Source organism: Sturnus vulgaris, chromosome 15 (assembly GCF_052056855.1).
Source record: "Sturnus vulgaris isolate bStuVul1 chromosome 15, bStuVul1.hap1, whole genome shotgun sequence".
Classification (NCBI taxonomy): domain Eukaryota; kingdom Metazoa; phylum Chordata; class Aves; order Passeriformes; family Sturnidae; genus Sturnus; species Sturnus vulgaris.
Window position 1 is genome coordinate 9,755,679 of NC_142257.1, and position 10,016 is coordinate 9,765,694.

Here is a 10,016-nt window from a genome sequence, read left to right on the forward strand (position 1 = left end):
TTTGCTGATGCAGAACACATCTTACTAGATCATTTTCAGTACAATGCACAGAGAATTAAGTGCTCAATTCCTGGTAACAAGAATGGAGATTGCACACGTCTCCTTCCTTCCTGCACATCACAGAATAAATAACCAGGAGTGTAGGTCAGAGAATGCCAGACACATCACTCTGGCTTTGGTTTTCAAGAGTTGGAGGGCTACAGCTAAAATCTACCCTAAAACAGAGGAAATATTTCTCTGTATAGCAATTCTTCCTATCTACCATTTACAAGAGCAATGACCAGCCTTAATATGCAGCAGCTGAATACAAATCAGGCTGTGAGCTCTGTGCTGTGCAAAACCATCAGAAATAAATGCCTGAATTTTACCTTCTCAGGAAATCATGTCAACATCAGCACAGCCAGGTCTTCCTTCCGGTATAATCTCAATCAGGGCACAATTCACCTCTGATGGGTTTTTGTAAATATGGGACTGACCTTTATAAGCATGTGACGTGGGCTTCAGGGGCTTCAATATCCGCCTGATCCTCCAAGGTGATGAGCTCCTTCCGTGCCCATTGAGCTCATCAGGATTTAACAGTGTGCAGGCTCTGAGCTCAGCCTTAAGCACTTGGTTTAGCATCTGTGATACAGGCATGACATTGATCCTGGGCTTGGATGGGTCTAAGACAGAGTAGAAGCAGAGCTACATTCAGTCACACAGTGGTAGGGGGATAGGGGGCAGGGGGGCTGTGGAAGTGGGTTTTTTCTTGCAGCAGAAAGGCAGAAAACATCTTATTAGAGCAGGTCCAAACGAGGGCCATGAAGATGCTCTGAGGGCTGGACCACCTCTCCCATGAAGACAGGTTGAGAGAGTTGGGGTTGTTTAGCCTGGACAAGAGAAGGCTCCAGGGAGACCATACAGCACCTTCCAGTACCTAAATGGAGCTTATAAAAAGGAGGAAGAGGGATTTTTTAGTACTGGCAGACAGTGACAGAACAAGGGGGAACAGTTTTAAACTAAAAGAGGAGAGATTTAGATTAGATGTTAGGAAGTTCTTCCCTGTGAGGGTGGTGAGGCCCTGGCACAGGTTGCCCAGATTAGCTGGGGCTGCCTCATCCTTGAAGGTGTTCAAAACCAGGTTGCATGGGGCTTGGAACCACCTGGAGGAAGGTGTCCCTGGCCATGGCAGGGGGATTACAGTGAGATGATCTGTAAGAGCCCTGCCAAACCAAATAATGTCATGATTCTTTGAGTATTGAGAAAATAATTTATGACAAAACTTCCAACCTGCTTGTAAGATTATCATGTCTGTTGGTTTATAACTTCATCTAATTGAATGTTTTCCTTTCTCAAGAAAAAAGAGGGTGCCTTCCTGACTGGACGGAAGGTGCTGGACCCCTCTCTGGAACTGGGATTAGTTAGGACAGGGTTGCTGTCACCTTTAGTATTAAAGCCTTCCTCTCCCTGGCACAGAGGGGGCATGGCCAAACCACAGCTTGAAAATGGCCCAAACTACTCTTCAGCCCTGTCTAGGACACAAATGGTCTGGGAAAGTGCTGCAGCTACAGCTCATGGTCTCCAAGCAATGATTGTGAGGCATATAGCTGCAACTCTGAGCTCAGTCTGCCCTTTCTTGTCTGTTTTTCATAAGGAAATCACTAAACCATGACACCCTTTTATCAAGTAACAGAAACCAACACAATCTCTTTGGCTTTGATTGAAGGTGAGGGGGATGCTAGATATAACTGGTTTTTGTACTCGTCAATGTCTCTTTTGAAGAGAAGGTTACTGGATTTAAGTACTACAACTCCAGTTTCCAGAATTGGCTGAGAAGAGAGTCTTCCAGTAAATAAACTGGAATAATTAATTCCTGAATAGTACCTTATCATAATCATAGAACAGTTTGAGTTGGAAGAGACCTGTTAAGGGTCTTCCAGTCCAACTCCCCTGCAATGTGCAGGGACATCAATGACATTGGGTTGGTTGCTCAGAGTCCTGTCCAACCTGGCCTTAAATGGACCCACCACCTCTCTGGGCAACCTGAGCTAGTATTTTACCACCCTCATTGTATAAAACATCTTTTTTATATCTCACCTAAATCGACCCTCCTTCAGTTTAAAATAATGAGAAGAGGCCGCTTTCAGTGTAGAGGATACACTTCATGATTTCATTCTTTCCCTACAAAAACAAAACACACCAAGGAGCAGAAAGACAAAATTCAGCAGTGAATTGCTAAAATGTGCTGTATTTCAGGCTCTCATCAAAAGCTGCTGCATGCCCATGTATTCATACAACGAGGGCACCCTGAGACTCTGCCAGCTATAAATTGTGTTTTGCTTGCAGCTCTGATGAGGAATCATTTTCGTAGCAAAGCAGAGAGTGACCCTGCCTGGAGTTCCTGCCTCTGAGTCTCTTCGTGCATCTATAAATAGCAAATCATCCGCTTACCTCCTCTGAGCTCATCACACCCTTCCTGCCTTCCCCTCCTGCATGCTTGTTGAAGCTGTCACCATGACTCAGATGTCACCTATCAGATTCCCCATGCAGGGAGATTCCCCATACATTATATGGCATCATGAAGTTATTAAGCTCCTTAGGTTTATTCCTAAGCTGCTTAGGTTTCTATCACCAGCAGTGATACGATGTTGAAGAACCTGACGTTTGAAGCAATGTAATTACAATTTAAGGTCTCACAGTTCCTAAACACTTAAGTTAACAGAGAAAGTCTGCATAATTCTGATGACAACACCAAGTGAAAATAAAGTGTCGAAATTGTGTAGACAAATACCATACACAAAATGAAGGACAAACATAAGCTATGATCATGTAGGACTCCAGCATTTCACAGATTGTCCTGCAGAATTCCCTAAGACACCAGGCATCAATCTATTTCACTTACATCCAGCCCCCTGCTCAACAAAAATATTATTATTTACACTCTAAAGCAATATTGTCTGTTATTCTTTGCTTAAGAAATGCACAGATGAAAAAAGATATTCCTCATTTTAATCGACTTAATTTTCAGAGTTTATTTATAATTGCTGAAATGATTGTAACTTCAATCTAATATTGCTTTCAATTCCCTGTAATAGCAATTACTCATGTATTCATCAAACTACAGGATTGTTTGCACTAGAAATCTCCAGATAACCTGCTTACTCAGACACTAGCGATATCTGTCAGGCCCTAATACTTCATTTCCTGAATAAATGTTTCATAGACTCCATACTCAGAATGCAAAAAAAGTAAAATATTCTTTTGATCATTTGTTTGAAATATTTGTTTCATCCTTTGAAAATGAATGTAACCCAGCATGCAGTTCCAGTGATACAATTAAGCTAGATAAATTATTATACAGAGATTTGATTACATTTGTGGTCTTTCAAGTGATGTAAACCCAGAGTTTCACTCTTCTCCTGTATACATCTGACCTCTATCTTGCCAGGTTCAAGGATTAAATGTTGCTGAAGGTGCTGCCCAAATATTCCATTCAAGCTGAGTGTGGATGCCAGAGCCAGCACAGACACAGGTCCAGCCTTGAAGTGCAGGGCAGATATGGAGATTTTAACAGTTTGACTCAATGATTTTAAAGGAGTTTTCCAACCTAAATGATTCAATGGTTCTGTTCTATGTCTGTACCTGTACACACCTAACATTTTACTTACTAATATTGCAGTGAATCCTGCCCTGCCTGTACCAAATTCCGAAATAAGAAGTCTTGTGATTGACCCAGAGGAACTGTTTCTCGTAAAATTAAACTCCTAGAGAACTGTGTATTTGTTAATATAACCCACACAGGAATGCTGTGACATGAATGCCTACAAAACAGCAAGGAAGGTGTAATTGCAAGAGCTCTGAGTCCATCCCTTCTTAGATGGATGTGCACCAGTACAGCTGGAGAACCAGGCTGCTCTTCATGTTGACCCTCATAACTCTCACCTGCTTGGTAAGCAAGTACAGTTTGTAGGAAAGAAGAGAAACAATCAGCAATTTAACTTGTGGTGTTTCCAATACTTTTAGAAACGCAGAACTGCAGAAAAACAGAGGTGAAGATCACCCAGTCTATGAGAATTTTATTGTATAATCTGCTTTTGGAGCTGAAATACATACACTGAGGACAATTTTCCTTCTACTTCAGGTGTGCATATTTTTAATGAAATATATAAATTGCCTATCTTAACTATTGATTTATTATGATGTTGGTTAGCAAAAAGAGACCAGTAGCTCTTCTGGCAGTAATTGTGATTTTGTTATTTTCTTCCCTTCTGTGTCTGACTGTTCCCTGTCATTGCCTGCCTTACCCCTGTGATCGAAGCCCTTTGGAGTAAAGACAAGGCACTGGATTTGTTTCTGTAGAGCCCATGTAGGCTCCTTGCCATGACCAGGAGTCCGAGACACGATAATAATTCAAAGAATAATATGCAAACAGAATCCATTGTCATGTATTGAGAACCTGTTTCTGCTCTGCTTTAAAACACCAATAAATAAGGATTTTCCTTGTGGTGTCACTTACTCTGTTATGTATTTTTATCAAGGGAGCTAGTTGCAACAAGTAGAACCCAGAGCTGGTTAAAGCTTATTTCAAGTTAATTTAAAATAATGTGCTCTCGCTCTTGACCCATCCATCTCTACAAAGAAAGCAGCAAGCAATCCAGGACATTCAAAGTGTAACAACATTCAGATGTGTCTAGACATAAATAGCAACTTCTAAACCAAGAATTTGCCTTTTCAGTAGGTCCTCAAATAGAAAATATTTAAAGGGCGATCATGATAGTATAATTTCTCTTTGTTTGAAGCAAGAATGGAGTGAATGTGTCATATAGCACTAAGAAAGAACAAGAGGAATCTCAGTGAGATAAAATGAAAGGACTTCATTATAGACAAGATTCTCACTCTGGTTAAATCAATCAGAAATCTGTTGACTTCAGCAGCAAAGGATTTAATGACACAGCTTCAACCAAAGCCACTTTTTAGCACTGTATTGTACAATCTGAGGCCTCAATTGTATTTTTTTCTGAAAGTTTATAACCCAGAACTGCAGGATCTGACCATGTGCCTACAGCAGACCTTCCACTCAAAGCCATGGCTCAAGCAAGGCTCATCAGGGACTTTCAACAACCCTTTGAGCAGTATCCCAAACTTCCAGCATGGGAAAACTCTTTCTCAATATGAGTCTACCTGGGATTTCTTTGAGTATTAGGAAATAATTGGAATTTCAGCACTAACAAGTTTGCGTTTCCACAAATTGACATTAAAAGTGTCCTCAAGAATAGGTGGCACAGAACCCGAGAGACACATTGACACCACCTGCTAACAGCACCAGCTGTACTGCTGACCTCTCCCAAGCAGGAGACATGGGAGACTGAAACTCTCTGCACATCCCAGATTGCAGGGAAAGACACCAGCAGCGAGTGAAGGGAGAGGTCTGCCTTTGCCTCATGGGTTATGGGTTTGGCTTATCCCCAAACACAAGTTTGAAGCAGATTAATCACAATGAAAATACTTAAAATTTCACTGAAAATACCTAAAATTTAATTTTTCTCTTTCTTTATACAGAAGAGCAAGCACACGAATAAAACTGGGAACAACAAATGGAGTTCTCCAGTCCAGTCCTTTTCCCACTTAATAAAGGGTATGCTTTGCTACCACTTAATTCAATGGCAAATTCCTTTAGGTCTCCATGGGAACAGCATTGGGTCTATAATTCTTAACTATAAGTACCAAATTCTATAAGCTTTGGCTGAAACTTTTTAGTGTCCTTTTAAAGATCTCTGTGGATAAAGAACTTCAGACTCTGAAGTCAATAAAGTTAATGAAGCAGCTTTCACAGGCACCAAAAGCTCACTTTCAAACTTTTCTACAAAATAGTTACTGGAATTTGGAGGAAGCAAGCACAAAGAAAACACTGTAATAACACAATGACCCTTTCAACAAGGCAGGCGAGCAGCCTTCTTAATGAAATTGGACTTAATGTACGTTTGGACCAGACAGTGAAAGAAAATCTCTCACCAGCACATCACAAGGCCAATAATGTGTAAACAGATAATAGCAAGAGCTGTGCGGTTCATAATTAATTCAGAGGAGATGGCATTTCTGCCTTCTTTCCACTTCGGTCAGTCATTGAAGACAATTTGCCTCAGCCTGTGTGGAGTATCATATTTCAGAATGAAATCCTTCAAGTCCCATCATGATAGCACTAACGTGAAGTAATACAATAACAATATTTACATTTACTGGACATTGCAGTTGTCTGGGAGAATTCTAGACAAACTCCTGAACCCATAATCTTCTAGTCATGCTCAAATCAATTTCAAAATTGCCAGAAATATAAAAAACCCAGAAAATAGAAACAAAATTATTTATAGAATAAATTAATGGTGATGATAATGAACAGTTTAATAGTCTGAGACTGAACAAATAGAAGTTCAACAGGTCTTTGAAAACAATGTGAATGTGTTCACTGATTTTTGCAAAGCAGAGGTTTATCCAGGATAAAAACCTCTGTGGGTCTTAGATGCTTGGGGTGACCTTTCTCTGACCAACTCATTCCCTGATGAATACATATCTAGGGCCCCCTTTATGCCTGAGGTTGTTGCTGTGTCAGATAGAGCCTCTGCTCAGGCTTCAGAATCCTCCCCAGCTTGGTGGTTCCCAGCTCAGCCCATGGTATGTGTACCAAATTGGCAGCTGTCAAAATTATTCAGCTTAGAAATGCATCAGACACGGTGGTTAATGATCCAAACTGAAAAACAAGACAAGAAACACAGATCTTTTCAGTTCTAGGGGCTGAGCCCTGAATACTCTGTGCTACAGGTGGAGGCTTGGGCAGGGACATCTGCCCACCTTCACCACTAACGGCCTCTACAGCCAAGTCTCTGTTATCAGGACCATCAAAACATGGCTCCCTTACTGCAGTAGTGTGATTCAGCTCTGACACTTGTTTAAGGGCAAAAATAGTTTATTTTATGACCTCACTGAACTCTCCATTGAAACACTGACATACTGGGATTTTAAAACAAACTTTCTTCTTGTAACATTTGCACCAGCTCAGAAAATCCCACGTTACGTGCTTTGAGCACATCATGAAAACGGGTTCATTCTGGATGCTGAAAAACATCCCCTGTTTGACAACAGCATGTTTGCTTTCTGGCAGGATACAGCTTTCACACAGAGCACAGCAGACACAAGCATTAAGAATGGATTCACGCAATCTCGGAGGCTGAATGTTACCATTAGCGGGACAGTACCAAATACAGAAGATACCCTTAAAAATGGTCTTAAAAATCTTTCTTTTCAGTGCAGAGAGGATAAGAAACCTTTAGGGAATATCACCATTTCCATAGCTTGTGATGCTAATTACAGTCATTATCAGAAAGTCTAAAAAGTTCTGCCTTTTTTTAAAAAAAGTTCTGCTCATGGTAGCTGAGCTATGAGATGAACTCAAGGTGCAGTAACAGTGCTAAGCAAAAAAACTCCTCAAATCCTAAAGCCCATTTATTTTCAAACACTACTATCTAAAGTTTCTATAATAGGTCAAAAAGCCCTCTCCTATGTACATACACACAAAATCCAAGATATTTTATTTTCTAGAAGACTCATATCCTTTTCAATGCACAGCAAAAGCAGAGCAGCATCTTGCTAATGGGGTTTGTTCATTGATACTACATTATTTAATTTTTATTTAGATTTAGCTCCTTTTTCTCATACCTCTTTCACCATCATCAATATAAGGAGATTTCCAGAGATTACCTGTGAAGATTCACGTTCAACAAAACTGTCCACTTGCCTCCAATAAGACATAATTCTTTGCTGGTCTTCTAGTTTTAGACTGGTTTTATCCCCAAAACTTTAATGAAATAAGAAGAATGCCTCCTACATCATTGACTGCTCTGGTACATGGTGTTCATATGGCCCAAGGCTAGATCCAAGGGTTTATACCAGTTTACACTTCTAAGGAAGTTGGGTGTGCTGAGAAGAGTCTGTGATGCATTGTCAGCGTGACAACACAGGACAAGCACATTATGTACTCTGCTGAAGCTCTTCCATTAGAAAGATTAGCAAAATCAGGGAGAGCAGGTCAAATAATTGTTTTAATACTTAAACAACAAATTAAACAGAGTGCTGGAGCTGGCACTGCTCACACAAATGCTGCCCACTCACCCAGTCTCTGGTCACTGTTTTCCACTCTCAGTCTAACCAGCCACTCACCATGGAGCCCCATCCAAAGCAGAGGTGGAGAATCTGCCTTGCCAACTCACACATTACAGCAGATTGCCTGCTGATTACACCTTTCCTGTTCCAGAAAACAATTCCAAACAAATAAGGCATAGTATTTGCCTGGGACAGCTTCCACAAACAGTAAAAACCTCAAACAAAAACACAGGTTGGGAAGTCTGGCCGGATGAGAAGTCTTCTCCTCTCCTGGTGCATTTTTATATACATCAGAAGCTATTCTCATAGACTCTTCACATGTTAAACATGAAGTATTTAACTGCCCACATTATCCTATGTATTTTATTTTGAATATCTCAATGCCCCTATAGTGATCGGGGAATCTTCCTTTTTTCCTGTATATTTTTTATTAGGCACCTCCTAATCTCTAAATATTTAAAGCTTTATTTGTTTGACATGCTGAATTAATTGACTATTAATACAAAACCTCCCACAAAGAAGCTGCAGATAGAGTACCTCAAGCTGTGATTTCTTCACTTCTCACAGCCTAAGGCCTTGATTCTTCAATTACACACATTTATCTGTACTATGGTGAAGAATCCCAATGGGACAACTCACACTAGTGAAGTTAATCACACTTGTGAAGATCCAAGTCCCATAGCTCTGGCTTGGGACTGCATTTGGATGAGACATCTTTAGGGAACTGAGATCTGAAGCAAGCAGCACAAGCAGTGCAGTGTATGATTCTTCTTATGAACAATGTATGATAAACCTGAAGACAAAGGTCTTCTTGTACCTGAAACTCAGATTGGGGAATGCCCAAGAATGGTTCACACTCACAGCCCCAAGCAATGACTTCCTGACTGACACAAGAACACTGCAAACCTGGATGCCTCCGGCTGTCCACCTGTAAAATCAGGGGAATGACATGGATATAGAGGACAGAAACTTGGGTGAATAATTTAAAGACACTGCTACTGTGATTTTCAATCTTTATATGAATCCAATGGAAAAGAAGTGATTATGAACTATTTAATATCAATGAACGAAAGCCCCACGAAAAGCTATAAATCCGAAACTGTGAACCCATCAGTCCTTCCACTGTCCCAGCAAGCCTAGTGTATTACATTTAATACGTTAAAAATCAGGCATCCCAGTATACCATTTAAGAAGGTAACTGTGCCACAAAGTTTATTGTGACTATTAAGTGCTCATGTGAATCAGTGCATTTGAACCTTTTTGTCTTTGTCATCACTCCTGTTCTTTATAGCATAAAGAGGGAAAGGGCTTTATCTGTCTGTTACTCACACTCCTGACCTGTTGTTTTAGCACCCACACACAGCTTTGGGACAGCCTGCAGGGCTGAGCCCAGGGACCAGATGGTCCCAAAAGGAGGGTGGTGGGAGCAGGCAGCAGTAAGGAACACACAGTCCTGAACAGTCCGTACATCTAAACGCACTGGAGATGCTGAACACAGGCATGTGAAGGCTGCAGGAGTAATCTGCGGCCCTGAGCAGCACCAGTAAGACCTGACAGCTCACATTAGCCAGGCTGAGCAGGATATTGTGTCCTTTACACCATGACCTCTGGCCTGCTTCCTTCTGCCTGGTAATAAATCTGTTTTCTAGCAAGTTTAAGCAGATTTAAACTTATGCTCTGTGATTGTTTCTGTGTATTGGTGGAGGGCTTACAGAAGTAACCCTTTCCCCCACGCCTCCTGGGGATGCACCACGCAGCCCTCAGCTGCTCCAGGATCCCACCTCCAGAAACACGCGTTCCTCTTCACCAGCGCCTCCGCACAGGTGATCACGGCGCCTGGATTCTCACTATTTTCATGCAGCTTGGAGAGTCATCACAGAGTG

General features: G+C 41.2%; 1 long non-coding RNA gene across 1 annotated transcript; it reads left to right on the forward strand.

Annotated features, from left to right (window-relative positions):
- Positions 1-769: 769 nt before the first annotated feature.
- On the forward strand, positions 770-4,490 carry LOC148221979 (uncharacterized). Its single transcript, XR_015806985.1, has 2 exons — positions 770-4,120; positions 4,298-4,490. It is a non-coding gene; the product is annotated as an uncharacterized LOC148221979 (long non-coding RNA).
- The last annotated feature ends 5,526 nt before the right edge of the window (positions 4,491-10,016 follow it).